At 45.3% G+C, this 18031-nt stretch overlaps 1 protein-coding gene across 2 annotated transcripts in view; it reads right to left on the reverse strand.

The window, feature by feature from the left end:
- LOC133108198 (rho guanine nucleotide exchange factor TIAM1-like) overlaps positions 1-17156 on the reverse strand; it is an 82758-nt gene extending 65602 nt beyond the window's left edge. For both annotated transcript variants that reach the window (XM_061217647.1, XM_061217652.1), the window contains exon 1: positions 16864-17156. The gene's annotated coding sequence lies outside the window, so the exon portion shown is untranslated. The remainder of the gene's footprint in view (positions 1-16863) is intronic.
- Positions 17157-18031: the final 875 nt, after the last annotated feature.

The raw sequence follows: 18031 nt of genomic DNA on the forward strand, positions 1-18031 counted from the left end.
AAATACTTCCTCAAAGGATGCACTCATGTTGTCTTTGGGAGACTCCTAACTTCAGCTTCTAGCCTCTAGCTCCCAGAAGAAACATTCAACGGGTTGGAATTTCCTTAAAGATGGCGGACGTCGATTGCAGTTAAATGGACGATGGACTTCCAGTATCATCAGAGACACACCCTGGTCATGAGCTCCTGTGGGTGGACTGGTCACATGATGCAGCATCCGCAGCCAATCACAGCCTGTGTGGGCCAACTGAGGCCGATCGGCCAATCACACCTGTCGATTTTCTCAGCGGTTCCTTCAGGGACCGGGAGACGGCGAGGTTACATTAACACGTGCCGCTCCCGTTTTCCTTCACAGGGTCCCTCACGTTCCCCTCGCTCGACGCCATTCTGGCCTTCGTTTCATCCTCTCTCAGATCTCCCCTGGTTGGCTGTGATAAAGTCATCTCCAGTTGGGCTCAGAAGTCGGGGGATGAATCCTAACTCTACTACAGTACCGTAGGCAAACACTTAGCCCCACGCTGCACTGTCTCCTGTTATTAAATTCACCATTAACGTCTGAGAAGGCTTACGTGTAGCACCCCGCTTACCTCTCAAACCTGAGAACCGCTCTCCTCTGGTTTAATAACATCTGCCAGCTGCATCAAGGTCACTCCTGAACCTGCTCACAGCTTCTTCGAAGACACGCATAAGCTAAAGGCAAATATTGTGGTGTCCGTGGGTACGCGCCAACCAACCAGGGGGTTCCAGCGTAGCCACTTGGTTGGCAAACTAACATTATTAAATGGTAAATGGTTGGCATTTATATAGCGCCTTTATCCAAAGTGCTTCTCATTCACCCATTCTTAAACACACTCACACACCAATGCCGACTGGCTGCCATGCAAGACACCAACCAGCTTGTCATGAGCATTTTGGGGTTAGGTGTCTTGCTCAACGACACTTCGACACACCCAAGGTGGGATTGAACTGGCAAGCCAGTGACTGAGCCAATGGTGCCCTGACACACTGTGTAAACACTGTTACCTGAAATAACTGCTAGAACTGTGTTAGTTAACTAGCAATCAATTTTAAGATGTAATCAAACCTGCAAAAGTGTGTTACTGTGTAATGTTACCCTGTGGGGGGTCTCCATTTGAAATGTGTACGTGTTGAAACCTGACCACTAATCACATGTTTCCTGACCAATAAAAGTGCTTTTAACCTGTAAAGGAAAATGTAAACCAAATAAAAACCAATGTCTCCTGACAAATAAAAACCATTAAGTTTGAATTCCTGGTCTGTCAGTTTCATGATGGAACCCCGCAAAGCTACAACATTAATCTCCAAAGGATCACCTGCCCCTAAATAAGAGCACATTAATAATTATGGAATTAGAAAATGGCACGTGATCTTATTAAGTGAAACATCTCTTCACTTCGTCCCCTCTCCTGGCGCACAGAGGTGTTGAGGAACACACACACACAGCGTTCATTTGTCAGTTTGTCGCCAAGCAATAATGAGTGCCAGACAACGTACCACAGATAAGAGACAAAACAAGACATTAGTGTCACCGTACAGATGGGAAAAGGGGACGTGAAGTCCACAGAATTACTGTTTCTACCCGCCGCTTACATCTGAACTTTGACCTGTCGCCAGCTTTACTAAAAAGTGTAAATAACCATTGGAGCAACCCAAACGGCGATGATTTTAACACGTTGTAACTGCAGTTCAGCATTGTCTACATCCTTCATCCAGCATTGGCTCAAGACACAGATGTAGTTACTGTACATGCAGCATTATCTGGAGCTGGTTAATGGTGAATGGACTGCATTTATATAGTGCTTTTAATTCAAATTACAACTGATGCCTCTCATTCACCCATTCATACACATTTACTCACACACCAACAGCAACTGGCTGTCATGTAAGGCACTAACCAGCCTTACATGACAGCCAGTTTGGGGGTTAGGTATCTTGATCAGGGACACAGCCACTGCCCTTACCTCCGGAGTTAAGGTGGAGAAATTCACAAAGACCAATAACCAGGCTCCACAGCGGAGGAAAGACGGAAATATTATAATATTATATTCTAGAAGCAGAGTCCCCAACCATAGCCCAGAAGAGACACGAGGCGGTCTCATTATAATCTAAATATAAGATATGATAATCATAATTATCATATGCATGAAGGGCTCACATGGATGATATTCGCAAGAGCTTCCTTCTCTGGAACAGGACACTACACAGCCTCACGACAAACTCAATCTGATCGTTAGTCAATGAAAAACGACAGAAGAAATTATGTCAAAAAGGGTGTATTTTTTGACAAGGATAGCTTACCGATGACCTGACATTGTGTAGGGAAACATCTTGGGTGAAATGATAATGTTTGCATTGCTCACAGCGCACAGAGTGCTGGGCAGCGTGGAATGGAGCAGCAGGTTGAACGGCTGTGTATTTAGAGTCAGTGACCGTAAAGAGAGCAGCGTAATGTGTGGGATTAAAGCGGCAGCAGCCCTGGCCCAGGCTGAGATAATGAGGCGAGAAGATCAGTGATTGGTTTGAGAGCTCGGGCTGGGCTGCCTCCAGCTCACATCAAAGACTCGGGTTTGAAGTGCAAACAGTGCGTCAAATGTGAACCACGCATGACAGGAGAGATGAACACGATTTCGGCAGAAAACACTGAAAATACGCACAGCCTCTTACACATGCCAGCCATTCATTTGACATCCAATCATCGCCTTTCATAACACATACACACACACAGACACACACAGACTGCAGCACACAAGTCGAGAAACTGGGTTAACGTAATGCAAAGCAGCTATGCCGTGTTATAGCAAAGCCGGATTTGAATATTAAACAAAACTAGCTTGTGTGTGTGTGTGTGTGTATGCGAGCATATGCGTGTGTATGCATGCTTGAGTGTATGTGTGTGTGTACAGAAGTGTATGTGAGTGTGTGTGTGTGCGTGTACAGAAGTGTATGCGAGTGTGCGTGTGTGTGTGTGTACAGAAGTGTATGTGAGTGTGTGTGAGTGTGTGTGTGTGTGTGTGTGCACAGAAGTGTATGTGAGTGTGTGTGAGTGTGTGTGTGTACAGAAGTGTATGTGAGTGTATGTGAGTGTGTGTGAGTGTGTGTGTGTACAGAAGTGTATGTGAGTGTATGTGAGTGTGTGTGAGTGTGTGTGTACAGAAGTGTATGTGAGTGTGTGTGTGCGTACAGAAGTGCGTGTGAGTGTGTATGTGTGTGTACAGAAGTGTATGTGAGTGTGTGTGTGTGTTTGTGTGTACAGAAGTGTATGTGAGTGTGAGTGTGCGTGTGTGTGTGTGTGTATGTGAGTGTGTGGGAGTGTGTGTGTGTGTGTGTGTGTGTGTGTACAGAAGTGCATGCGAGTGTGTGTGCACATGTGGAGGGGGCATGGGGGAGTTGGGTTACTAGTCACATTCCCTATGACTGTGTCCCAAGTACAAGCTGTGGCCCCCTCCTTACAGTTGGGTACGAACATTTCTCCATCCGCGTCTCCCACTGACGAAACCGCACCGCACACAGCAGGCCAGAATACCGGAGAACAGCACCCCCCCACCCCACCCCCGGATGAGTAACACACAGCTCAGCCCTCCTGTGAAAGCAAACTCTGTCCCCGACCAGCGCCGAGCACTTACCATCTATTATTCATACTGACCACAAGGCATCAGCAGTCATGTGACCCAAAGCCACCTCGCTGTATTTCCTACAGCTGTTCACCAGCAAGAGTCAGTGCCCTCCCCCTCACACTCCTCTTTACACTCCTCTTTACACTCCACTGTGTGGCACACTAGGAATATGGTGACCTTGGAATTATAAGGCTCTATCTACGTTCTCTGTGGTTTGAAGATATTGAGCTTCGAAAAGTTCCAAAGTGAACGAGATCCAGGCAGATACCACCTTCTAAATTTGGCCAGCCTGTAGCCTTGGGGTTAAGGTACATGACTGGGATATGGAAGATTGATTGTTCAATCCCGGTGTAGCCACAATAAGATCCGCACAGCAGTTGGGCCCTTGAGCAAGGCCCTTAACCCCACATTGCTCCAGGGGGATTGTCCCCTGCTTAGTCTAATCAACTGCAGGTCCCTTTGGATAAAAGTGTCAGATAAATAACACATCATTTCATACTTTTAAACAGTATTTCTATGTAAAACTTCCCATACTGTATATTTCATGCCCTATAAACAACATATTTATGACACCAACTCATTTTTGTCAAATTGACAGTTAGAAACTTATCGTTCTAAGGTCTCAGTCTAGGAAGAGCATGCCATTTCTTTCTGGTACGGGATCAAAACCCACAAACAAATCACTTTTGCCTTGAGTGAGACAAACTCAAAGGCAGCTTTGGAGAACAAGTCCTCACATTGTGGCCTTGTTTGAAGAAACAACAACTGCTTCATTCATTTCCCCCCATTCTCACACTGAGGCCTGGTCTGTTCTCTCCAAAGTCACATATTCCCCATGTTTTCATATCATTCAAAGAACCGTACACTATTTTTGTGGTATAAAACAACAAGGCACATTGAAGATACCCTCGACATGTTCTCTGAGTGAACTGTGAGATACACTGAAGACGACTGCCAATTAGATTAATGCCAAAACTATCCTCCTAAAGGGCAAGGATTCAGAATGGCACTTTTTATACCAAACCAAGGACAGGCAGCATTAATCTCAGTCATTTTGTGATCTTCCACTCATGTCATTTTGTGTCTTGATGAGAATGTGTATACAGTAATGCCTTTAAAATCTAAATTACACCTACTATAGACGGATAAAAAAGAAAAACTATTTTATACATGCATTTTTCCCAGATCACTCAGCTGCTGAAAAACGCTCACGGTATGCATTTGTAGGATGGAGTAAATACACAATGACAAAGCTGTGAGATGCAGCCCCATCTTGTGATCTTAATGTGCTCTCTTCCCTCAGGTAAATCTCATTACATAAGTATGGGCTAAAGGAAAGGGCTTTTCCATTAAACACTCCCACGCAGGAAAACACAAAATCTGAACTCCCAAAAGCTCTAAATGGAAGGGAACATGTTGTTACAAAGGCATTTCCACCCAAAAGGAAAAGAGCTTCTGCAACCACAAAACAACCGTAACGCATCTCCTACAGGGACATTTCAGCAGTTCAGAGAGAGGAGAAATAAAATATTAATCTGTAGTTGGGAACCACAACGTTGTGATACATTCTGATATTAAATCTTCAGGAAACCCATTCCCCCCAACATGCCCCCCCTCCACAGCACTGTTCCCAGCCTGTACACACTGGATTAGGCTGAACTCTTCTTCACCATATTTTAATGTGAGTAAAGTAACAGACAGCACCAGGACTCAGGGACCACACAAGCTCCTGTGCACTGAATCGCTCACACTGACATCACTCTTCCCTCACACTTCGGACAGAACCGAAGATGGCAGGTCGGCTAATAACAGACAAACAGTCACACACACGCACAAATGTATTGACACTCACACATATATACATACATTAATAGACCCTCACACTCACACACATGTACACAAACAACACAACAGCACAGAGCGTTCCGCGACCAGGATGACCCTGCATCGCTGAAGAGCCAAACACGATGTTCCAGAAAAGGCACCCTACGGACAAATAATCAACTTATCCCATGTTGATGCGATGGCATCCTACAGGAGGTGGAGGAAAAAGCCCCACAGTCAGATGAAAAGGCCCCGTGTGCGGAAGACCTGTACAGATCGGCCCTTTGTCCTGAGGGCCCCTCCCACACTCCCAGGGACACAAGGCGGCCCTTGTTCTCCCCCCAAAAAAAGATGGGAAGCAGATTATTCCTCACAAGACACAACTGGCAATCAGCCCGCATTAAAACGGACCATTAAATGCACACAACATGACCACCCGCACCCGGAACCGCCCGCGCCCCATCTGGGAAGGAGTGTTACGCAACGCAGACCCCCTCATCTCTCCCTCTCCGTCCCGGGCGGACGCAGACCGCCTCATCTCCCACTCTCCGTCCCGGGCAAACGGAGACCCCCTCATCTCTCCCTCTTCATCCCGGGCGGACGCAGACCGCCTCATCTCCCACTCTCCGTCCCGGGTGGACAGAGACCCGCACATCTCCCACTCTCCGTCCCGGGTGGACGGAGACCCGCACATCTCCCGCTCTCCGTCCCGGGTGGACGGAGACCCCCACATCTCCCGCTCTCCGTCCCAGGTGGATGGAGACCCCCACATCTCCCGCTCTCCGTCCCGGGTGGACGGAGACCCCCACATCTCCCGCTCTCCGTCCCAGGTGGATGGAGACCCCCACATCTCCCGCTCTCCGTCCCGGGTGGATGGAGACCCCCGCACCTCCCGCTCTCCGTCGTGGGCGAACGCAGACGGCGCTGAACTGAATCAGCGTCCCGGGGAGAAGGCACACAGGCCTTGTGAGAAAAACACGGCCTCCACATGCGCCGGCCGATAAACCAAACAACGCCGTTGTGTAATCCTCCCCTTTCCGCAGGGTACGATGTACCAAGAGCTCGGCAGAACAAACTCAGAAATAAAAGTACCAAAACTGCCACAAAAAAAGTACAAATGCTTGTCATTGAGGTGGGACCCTACAGGTACATAAAATTGTAGCTCTAGCCAGCAATATTGGAACCCCTTAGCCAGCCATTACCCTTTTTGTTTGGAATATGTACTCATTTGCAGTCAGAGAACATTACTGTACTTACAGGGTACATTCGGGAATTTTGATCCTTGAACAACAGATACCTGCACTGTCACTTTATTTCTGAGAGTGTACATTGCATCCAAGTGTCCCACCATCAGCCATAAGTCATATGCCCAAGAGGCTCCAAAATACCTCCTTCTCATGGGCCCAAAAAGAACCAGCTAAGCAAAACAAAATGTCCCAGGTCTAACACCATTTACTTAGCACACTCAACACGGACGTATGTTTAAATCATGACTGTGTCATGGGCCTATATGAGACATTATATAAATCTATATTAGGCAGGAAAAATATTTAACAACGACATTGATCATAATATAACCAAGTATGTGAACACCAGGGAAGGTCCGTTTCGTCTAAATGTCTGAAACATAATTCATTGTTGTAATATAAACACCCCCCCTCCCCCCGACTGTTCTCAAGAACCCCCCCCCGGGATTCAGTTCAAGGGCCTGAATCTGTCCCCAGGCACCATTTTGGGAGCCGCTGACATATGGAATCCTTAAATGCAACATATAAATCCACACAAAGCCAAGCAGCGGGATGAAAAGCACAGCGATCTTGTTCACACAGTCCTCCTCCTCCTCCACCACCACACGCAGGGTCCTGCCGTCGCCAGGAGACACGTAAGCGAAGCAGAGGCTAACGTGCTACAGCTGGACCCGTTGCCGCTGCCGGCTGCATCAATCAATAGTGGCTTCACTCGCGCGTGGGTCAAACACACAGGGACAGGGACAGAGGCAGAGGTGAGTTATGCTACAGGCCCGTTGTCTCCCCGCCCCCCCATGAATTAGTCTGAAGAGACAGAGCCAGAAACACACCACCGTCCTCACAAGCCTCTCGCCCCTGAATTAACACAGACAGCTTCACCTCAGTGCCTGTAGAGACAAAGCCAGAAACACACATTATGGTCCTCACAAGCCTCTCGTCCGTGAGTTAGTGCACAGACAGCCCCATCTCAGTGTCTGTACAGACAGGGAGAGATTTAGAGCCAGAAACACCCAACAGCCCTCACACTTCAGGAGAACTGAACAGGCTACTGGACAAGTCTTCCCCCCCTTTCAACTGCCATTTCTCTGTTAGTCTGTCCAATGCAACACTTTCAAATAACTTGTATGGAAATGTATAAATCTCCCATTTTACATTCAGCTGTACTATATTTAGGTCCTTGAGTCGCTCCATTCTGTTCTTCTTGTTTTGTATTTCTGGAGCTCTTATTTGAGCCTTGCCAAAGGCACTGCAACACACACAACCCTGACATACTGTTCATATGACAAATACAAGACTTTGACTTTGAATTCATATTTAAGATGAGGCCTCAGAGGACTGGAATAAGGATGGAGGGGATTGTGGTGATTATGATATCTGAAGGGCATATTTCCACAGGGACAGACCCACGTCGCATCCCAGAGGGAAAGGCCTGCACACTAATCCACCCTAAATGGAAGAATTTTAACTGCAGCCACCCACCATGAAGGCTGGCACCAAGGCCCGTGCAGTGCGGTTTGTCGAACACTAGCCTGGTACAACGTCTTTTAAACCCACTAAAACAGACCCCAAGCCTCCCTCACTACAGCTGGGGTTCAGGAAGGGTGGGGGCGGGGTGAAGCCAGAGTGTCAGTTGGAGTTTAAATCACTTGAACACACTAACAAAGGTCATTACTCTCCACCACCACCCGCTTACCACTGCAGTCAGCAAAAAAGGAGGAGGAAATAATGATTATAATAAATTGTGACAAGGAGAAATTGAGCCACCGCGAAGCAATTTCTCTGCGTCCAAAACGGATGTTTATACGTGGGACAATACGTGAATTATGCTCCAAGACAAGATTACTGTCATTTATTTACATGGTGGGCTTTTTTCCTGAAAGAAATTGGCTATGGGGTTTCCGTAGCATTGGTAGGATTTATTAAGAAAAAAACAAACAAAACAAACACAACAAGTCCCACACAATAGTGCCAAATCATGTTCTACACAAACAAGATACAGCACCAATCACAAATTTGTTAAAATGGTGTCTATTTAAATATTATTAATATAAGAAAACAATGCAGCGCTTCTTGCTGACATGTCCTGCATGCGGTCTCTTATTGGGCACAAAAGATTGATATGAAATATGGTCAGCACTGGGAGCCCAATGCCATAAATATGAGACAAAAACTTACTGGCACTTCCGAGATCTTTGCTGGACTGGACATTTGGAGTCAGGCATCACTTTACCTGTGTGAACTTAACTAGATCTTTTGTAGTATCAATGATCCCTTTTAATGAAATATTCACAAAAATGCATCTTAACTGAACATTGCTCAAACGGCATTCCCAGCTCAGGGAAGAGCAGCAGTTCCTGAAATGGAGTCCACCTCAGTCCGCCTCAGTCTTCATCCAATGAGAGTGGAGAAGAGTGCTAATCAAAATGGCAGAGAATTCTATGGCCGATGTTGATGGGATCCTTCAAATGTTCCCAGAAATTAAAGGTCTTCTGGGCTAGCCGGGTCATTCTTCGTTAGAAAGCCTCATCTAAATGCAAATGGAAGCCCTTTTACACAACACTATTTTCATTATTTTGCAATTATTTCTCCCTTTATCAAATCACACAATTCCACAATGTTTTGAGGTGATCAGATTATTCACTTCCAAAAAATATCATACGACAGCCAAAACACACAAATCCATTTTAATTTGAAAGGAAGAAAACGTTGGCATGATTCACAACAGATAGCAAAATACAATTACTGCACTTCCAACCGGCTCTACTGGAAATTATTTTCAAACTGCATTCGTTAACCTGTCTGGAATTTGCAAAGCCATTGCACAATGAAGTACGTGGCCAAGTTTATTTGGCATTTAATTTTGATAGTGGCATTAATTTATAATTTTAAATAAATTTTGGCCTAATTTATTGATTCAATTATTATTAATTTTTTGTCTGAATTCTTTTTTTTTAAAACATAACAGTATAAAATGAAGTGAAGCCATAATCTGTAGCTGAGCGTGTTATGCAATGTCATGTAAAACATCTTTTGTTTTTCCACACAAGTGCACAGCTGGATAAGACGTGTGTTTTCTCAAAAGAAAAGCACACAAAAACAGGCCTTGAGGGAACAGTAAACTATTTGCTTAGCTCCCGTTTGCAAATGAATGCACAATTATGTGAATGTGGGGTAAAAATGAATAATTTACAGCAAGGTCTTTAAATATTTAAAATATGCACATTTTGAGCAATCATCTGCACTTCATTTGCAACATTTTAACAGAAAGAAGGACGTCCATACATACAGGCTGGAGTTTACGTACAAAACTCGCCACACACAATTACCGTATGAATTAGCGAACATTCCTTCCAGTGAGGGTATGAAAGTTCTAGAATTTCGCCTGCTCGTTCCACATTTCTGAAAAACGAAAAAGCGGCAGGACTGAGGCGGGGGAACCCGGCGGTCGGCAAGGGGGGGGGCGAGGGGAGGGCGAGGGAGGGGCGAGTTTCAGCTCGTTACGCTGGGGCCTTCAGAGCGTTTCGCACCCCTGCGGGGGAACTCACACAGCCGTGAGAACAGCTTACGGCTCTGCACCTCCAACAACTCAATCCTAACCTCGGGGGCCCTGCCCTAACCTCTAAGCCACCTGAAACGAACCTCGCTGTTGAGCTTGAAGGAAACGTGGGGTGACCGGCTGGACACCCAGACTCAATCCAAAGATTCCCGAACACCTGTTGGATACAATCAAGTCAATTATCCACGTAAGGGATATAATATGGGGATGAACCAATAATCTGCGTATAGGGGGTTCCATTTCAGCGGCACGCACTGGGAGGACAAACTGTAGTTCTGCATTTAGGCACCAGTTTCAAAAGCTCTTCAGTCATGTTTGTCTGGTGAAGGAAGGCACAGGCGTTTGCACAGATAAAGATGGGGAAGGTCAGGTGGTGAACCTGAGGGAAAACACTGAGGCATTCATCAGTGTTACATAACACAGTGTAAAAAGAAATGTTATCAGAACCGCACGGCAAAGTCCACTGATTGGTGAGACTGAAGAACATTTGATAATTACCTGTCCAGATATCTGTCTACTAATACTTGTCAAAAATAAAGTGCACTTCTATAAAATAAATGTAAAAAATGAACATAATTGTAATTTAGCATTTCCTGGGGCAAGTTCACAAGGAGGACCCGTCCGGACTGTGCAGGGAGATGTAATAACAACTTCAATAACACTACAACCATCCGGACTGTCAGGATAGAGCACCAGACTAGCCCGCTCTTCGGGCTTGAGCCTTGCAGTCCTGCCTGTTCACTGCCGGTTTTTCTTTTAACAGCAGGTTTGTACATGAGCATTTGAATGAGCATTTGAATAGAACATTTAAATAACTGCCATTCAAACCGACTAGCCTGTCTTTCCAGTAAGCAATTTTTATCCTTTGAAGAGTAATTTTGACTTTGAAGTCAGCGTTCTAGAACTCCACTGCTTTCAACTACCAGTAGTGGTTGCTACATCGGCATTAGGATATTCTGTTAAGAACATTTTCATCACATATGTGTGTTGTTAAAAACATTAAAGGGTTCATCCGTTTTCCTGTGCCTGAAAGAGCCACTGTCACAAAGGCCTGTACGGTATTTAGAAGGCAAACCTGAGTTGTACCATGTACAGGAAAGCAGGAGTACAAGTGACCTTTTTAAATGTCCAGTTACCGGTTTTATTGTTGGGAGGAGAGTACCTCATATTCCCGCAAGAATAAACATTCTTGAGGGAGATAAACAATCAAGGAAGCCAGAGAACAATCCAAACGGAAGCAGTTCCATCGGCGAACACCACACCATTCCCACCTGCCCACGGCCTGTGTGGCGACCGTCTCCCATTCCCAGGGGAGCGACAATGTCGAGGAGACCAGCAGCTGCATCGGAACCTGAAACCCCCACACGCAGCCCCCCCTCCCCACGTTTGACAGTCTGTGTGTACCTTCCCCCGGATTTTATCATACGTGACATTCGCGCTGCATGACATCACCTCCAGCAGGGGTGGGGGAGAGAAAGCAAGAGTATCTCTCAGAAATGTGACTCCCCCTGACCCTCCAGGGACGAGCAGGGGCTGACACCTCCGCAGCCTGCAGGGCAGGGGGTCTGACAGGGCGGCTGGAGCCCCGGGTCATTCCCAGTTCACACTCCCAGACTGCAGCTGGAGACACACGCGGAATGCCACTGGGATGGATCATCATCAAGGGAAAAGAAAAAATCATTTGGGATTTTGTCTCTCCGTTTGAGCTAAAGGAGGGATGCGCAACACGGGCCGATCTGTTTCAGGATTATGTGCCAACTTCTGGTCTTAATTATTTCATTGACTTGATCATATCTTACCTGACGTGTATGAGTACAGGCTACAGCTGCCAGACTGAAAGTGTATCCTAATGATTTTACTGTTCTCAAGTACAGGCTTGAACCAGGGCAATTTATAGAGCTGTCAGCTTATTAAAAACAAGGCAAACCAGTACGCAGACCATCCCTGGAGGTCTGGAGTTGTGCACCCCTGAGCTAAAGTTATGAGTAATACCCACACGCAAGTGAGATGCACGAGGAGATTTACGTTTAGCCTCCCTCCCTTAGCTCCCAACAGATCCAGCATTAGGGGAAATGAATACAAAACCGTTCTGTAAAGGACAGTGTCGTCAATGTGTCTGATAAGATGAACAAATCAGGAACAGATGTTGTCAAATTCCCTAGATCATCTTCCATTTTCCATTAAACTGGCTTTGGTCCTGTGGGAACCCTGATGAGCAACAGGTGACCCAGTAGAGTTTTGGCCCCCATTTCAGCATCTACACCTCTGGTTTACTGACCTGTTGTCAGGGCCTACCAGCAGAAGTGGAAAATCCAGGATCAAAATATAAAGGTCGTCCCCAGTATTCTGTTCCAATCGCCTGGATTTGCTCATTTGCATACATATTCAGCGAGAAGGGAGAATGAATTTGTGAAATCAGCTGGCTGAGATTGTGGGTGCAGGACTTTCACTTCCTGACCCCTAGACCTTCCACCTCTGGCCACCCCTCACCTTGTGGGATGACACGGTAAGCTGACCGTGACAGCAGGATAAATGACCACTGCGTGGCCTTTCTTCACAGACCTGGAAATGCGTGTGAATGTACAGGCTTGTCCTCAGCCCCCACCACACAGTTTGTTTAGAGATAACTGGCAAACAGACCAAACCGCGAAGGTCAAAACTCATGACACCGGCCTGCAATGGAAGGGCTGTTTGCGGACCGACCCACTGCACCCTGAAGGGTATGCGTGTCATCTGACCCTTTGACCTGTCATTAAAACCCACCCCAAAACACATCCAAAGTGCGAGACTGCGGTGGCTTGGAAGCTATATTTGGGTCGGTCCCCTCTCTCACAAACGGAACGGCGAAACAAACTCAGTGAAGATAACGGAGTAGATGGAACCAAATCTTTGCTGAACCGAATGATCTTGATCTATTAGCGGAGTTAATTACTTCAACACCAAATGATTTCGAATTGCGCATTCTGACAGGGAATAGACCCATTCACTTAATTTATAAATGCAAATATAAATGTGTCACTCGGGATTACATAGAACCAGCTTCATTCACAACCCACAATATCAGTCTGAATTATTTCGAGGCAATTAACAAATGGCACTTAACTCGTGGAAAGCCATTGGCACATAAATATCGCATGAAGCCTGTCGTTATGAATCATCTATGTGCGACACTTAAATTAGTACGGGAGGGGATTTTCCGCCATTCAATTATGGACTGTCAATCATCTCTGACACTCATCTTTTGTGACCGACTGCGGAGAGACCACCCTCGGGAAGTGGGGAGGTGTACCAACAGGCCGCCTTCGCCCTCCTTTGAAAAAGCGCGGTGCCTTACATAACCTCCAACCAAAACAACCCCGCCACCACTAAAACACTGCAAACCGGACGGCTTCATACACGCCCACTGTTGCTAAGAGACCACTGTGAAACCCCCGGACAGGTAGAGGGGGGGAAAAACTATTAAACTAAATCAGCTGTTCTCCGTCCACTGAACCTCCGAGCTGCAAATTCTTTCACCTCCGTGCAGACATTATGGCACGCCCGGTCCGGACAAAGCGCTCAATCATGCTGAACACAATACTGGTCCTCTGTCCATACAGAAAATTCAATTCAGCAATTATTATTTAACGTCCACCAAAAGGAATGTCAACTATATTCAGCTCTCCTCCATTTATTCCACATTAAAATATTAAAGAATGAACCAGCCAAGGCCATTGTGTAATATTTCGACAGCCTCAGGCTTTTAGAGCGGACAGTCTGCAGCAAGAACCTCCTCATGGCTGCTGATGCTGGTGATGTCTTGAGTTTGTCACTATCAACCAGCAACCAAGTCAACATGGACGATACTGTTTATTTATTTATGAAGCTTTATTTAACCAGGCGAGACCTGTGAGGTTAAAACCCTGGACAGTGAAACAGAGCGGCATGTGCAATTACAGTTACAACAATACAATACTCATGAAATCACAATTTGAATATGTGAATGTATTATCTAAAAAGGGTAGGTGTAATGAGTTAAAGTTTCAGCCTACACCTTTTGATCAACATTGTTATTCATTATTTCTATGTGCATTCATTCTGTAAAAATTGTTAATAAGGACCGAAATAAATAACTACTACTACTACTACTACTACTACTACAACAGTTACTCACATCCAAGTTAAAAGCAGGCACAGTGGTCACATATGGTGCTCAATCACAGCCTTAAAGTCAGGTGTCTGACTTTCTCTTGTAGTCTAAGGGTCTTGTATAATGCATTCCAGGATAAAGATAGAAGATATTACGATGTGTACCGCGGTGCTCAGCAGTGCTGTAGAGCTCAAATTTATGTTTTATTTTTTGTACCATTTATATAAAGATCCTTCAATGTAAGGGCCAAAGAAACATTTTTCATATTCTAACATTCCGACTTTCAAAACTACAACCTTTTTATAGAGGCATAGGCACATTGTCAATCATTTATTTATTTATTTATTTACAATAAAATACAACTGTATTGTAGTCTTACAGTTGATTAGACTACAAAGGGCACAGTCTATCCTAGAGCAATGCTGGTTTGCTCAAGGACCCAACAGCTGTGCAGATCTTATCATGGCTACATTGGGGCTTGAACCACCGACCTTCCGGGTCCCAGTCACTCGCCTTAGCCTCGGCTGGGAACGGTGCAGAAGGGGCTGCTGAGGTGACAGCTGGGAGGTGTGTTGTGACAGAAAGCGCATATTCTCTCAGACGGAAGTGTCACTCCATTGAAAACACTGTTTCATTAGCCAGGGGGAGCGTGCCATGCTAGCATCGCACCGCCTGTACAGTGTAACAGATACACAGCCGTGAGCCAGTTCTCCCTGACAGCTCCAGTTCTTACACGACACCAAAGTGCTCCAGCTCTGAGTAGACGTTCGTAGACAACCCAGTCAACACTGCTGCATATCAAATTACCATCAATTGCAGCGTTGCTGGTGATCGTGGCCTTAAGCCATCATTGAGAAACCTCAAAGTATTGTTTTAAGACATGCCACGACATGCGTTATAAACAGGCCAGCCCTATTAATGACATAATGAAAGGAAGAGTTAACATACCGTAGGTATAGGGTGACGCAGAAGAGAAACGAATACAGACAAGCACATTTTACACACATCATCTGGCACTCCAAGTCCTCCTGGATGACGACAGGTCAGAATGAGCCACTCTTCAGCATACACTACACTCCACACACCACTATAAATAGCTGGTTTATAATGTGTGTGGCAAAAAGGACAAATGTACTGGGCTCCCCATGACCCACACACAGCCATATTCTGGTGTTGTGTAAGGTGTATAACAAGGACAGATAGCTATTTACCCCAGTTAAGTAAGTAAATAAATATTAACTGCATAATAAACATTTATTAGATCACTGTCCCAGAGATACACACTACAGTCACAATCTGTGTTCGTTTGTGGTTGATAGGCTTAGCTGTTGCATCATCTCTTCAAAACGGAACAGAGTACAGAAAAAACTCCTCCAAGGATTTACACCCCAAAACGCTCATTCATGGAAGGTGCACCTTCTGTCTGGAGGGGTGCCAAGAGGTCTGGTTTTGCCTCCCTCAAAGTCTTCTTTATTTTATTTACAGAATGCACATATTTCAGCTTCTAACTGGCCACGTGCCATCGTCTCCTTTGACAGGACTGGACTTATCCATTATTCATTTCGTTGACTTTCCATGAATTCAATTATAATATACGACCAGGCTATCCACACTAGCTTTCCGTGTCCTCACGGTACACTGACTACATAATGATTCTGCCAATGAATGATCATGTTTATAAAACATGGCTGCATTTTATGTGATAGAAAATCACTTGCGTCTAGTTTCTTCAATATCTCAATTGATAAGCCTATCTATATGTACATGCAATAGGCCAGGTGTCCTACAGGTTTACGGCAACATCCCCTCTCGAAAGTAATCTTGGTAATCATTGCTATGGTCAGAATCCCGACCAACTTCTAATTAGTTTTTGTTTAGTTTTATATGTCGCGGTTACGATCATAATTATAAGTATATTAGGCGTGTGTGTGTGTGTGTGTGTGTATGCAAGGCGTACACAAAAATTAAAACGGAAAATTGTTTCAATGGCGTGCTGAGCTATTTAATAGAAAAAAGAAACGAGAAAACAGATACACGTAGGCGACGGGTTCAGACGGCATTGATAAGGTGCGCGTGACGCATAGACACGCATTTAGCAGGTGCATCAATATAAGGGTCATATCGCCAAAACTGCAACAACATCGTTCTCCAAGGGATACAGAACATATAAATATTTATTACGCGAATGCACCCATTCACAATGTCATGCACGTAAAGGGGAACATCAAATATTCACAAACGAAATGGACAAACAAACGAACATCACAAATAATCCTGCACTTGTATCACGTTGCCACGGTCGTTAACATTCCCACGTTATGTTAATAAAGCCAGACGAGACTGCAGCCCATGTCCACTAGGGCACGGGGGGAGTGTTATTTTGCGTGTATCAAACGACATTGCCCACAACGACAGCTGCATTCTCGAAGAAAATAACATGGTTGGAACATACGAATTATTTAATTTTACGCACCTGTCATCACGCGTAGTCGTCAGAAGCCACTGTCACCTTGCTCGGTTGGTGGGCAATGCGAGGATGCTGAATCATGTGCCTCCCACCGCACCGCTGGTCTCACTCACAGCTGACTCCAGCACATTGAAGCTACCATGTTGTTGCTGGTGGTCTCAGTCACAGATGACTCCGGTAAAGGCTATAGGGGCTTCCACGCTGTTGCCGCACCGCTGTTCTCAGTCACAGCTGACTGTAACTAGGAGCTTCCATGTTGTTGCTGCGCCGCTGCGAAGGGCGGAGCGCGGGGCCCTTGGAGACGGTGCCCGACTGGAACACAGAAATGTCAGTCAAGGCTGTGTCAGCCAATCTGTTTGTTCGGGTGGAATTGCGACCGGCATTCTAATATTGAAGGTTCTGCCACTAAGACAAGCGTGCTCTAATTGACACAATTTGGCATTTTGATGAATCACCCATGCCTTTTCCCTCCTCAAAATGGACGAAGACATAAGTCAGCAGTGACTCAGTAATTTGATTACTGTAGCCATTTTAGTAATTCAATGAAACATAGCTTTTTCTTTTTTACAATCCATGCAAGTATGGACGTAGCTATACCAAAGTTAAATTTAGAAATATATCAATGTAGAAATATCTACATTGTTTTTTCTCACTTGGCAAAGAAAACAGGATGCACCTGCATAAATGCAGTCCACTAAATATGCACTAGAGATGAAGTCATCAAAGATTGCCCACTTTGCTCACATGGTTGACTCCTTTATCAAGAGGAAGCTAGCTTTTAGAGCATGTAATTTCAGCTGCAAGAGTTACCATCTGCGTTTGTTGGCTGCAGCATTCCGTATGAAGCTGTAGAATACTGGCGAACAGGAAATACAGAATCAAATGTCTTTCCCCTGTGCATAGACTTTACAACTGAACAGAAAAACAAGCTTAAACAGTTGCCAACGGTTTAAATTTGAATTGTCTGACTTAACTGCAATTTTATACTCAACTCAATCAAGCACGGAGCCTTGAGCTTTTTTCATTTGAGAAAACAGCATTAGCTACACCAAGGTGCTTTTCTTTCCAATTAGACAAATATAAACATGAATTGACATATACCTGCTTTGAGCTCCCTGTACTTCTCCACATCCCCTTTGTTTCTTAAGCAAAATGTCTCTTGCACCGGCACATG

The sequence above is a fragment of the Conger conger genome, chromosome 13, assembly GCF_963514075.1.
Source record: "Conger conger chromosome 13, fConCon1.1, whole genome shotgun sequence".
In the NCBI taxonomy this organism is placed as follows: domain Eukaryota; kingdom Metazoa; phylum Chordata; class Actinopteri; order Anguilliformes; family Congridae; genus Conger; species Conger conger.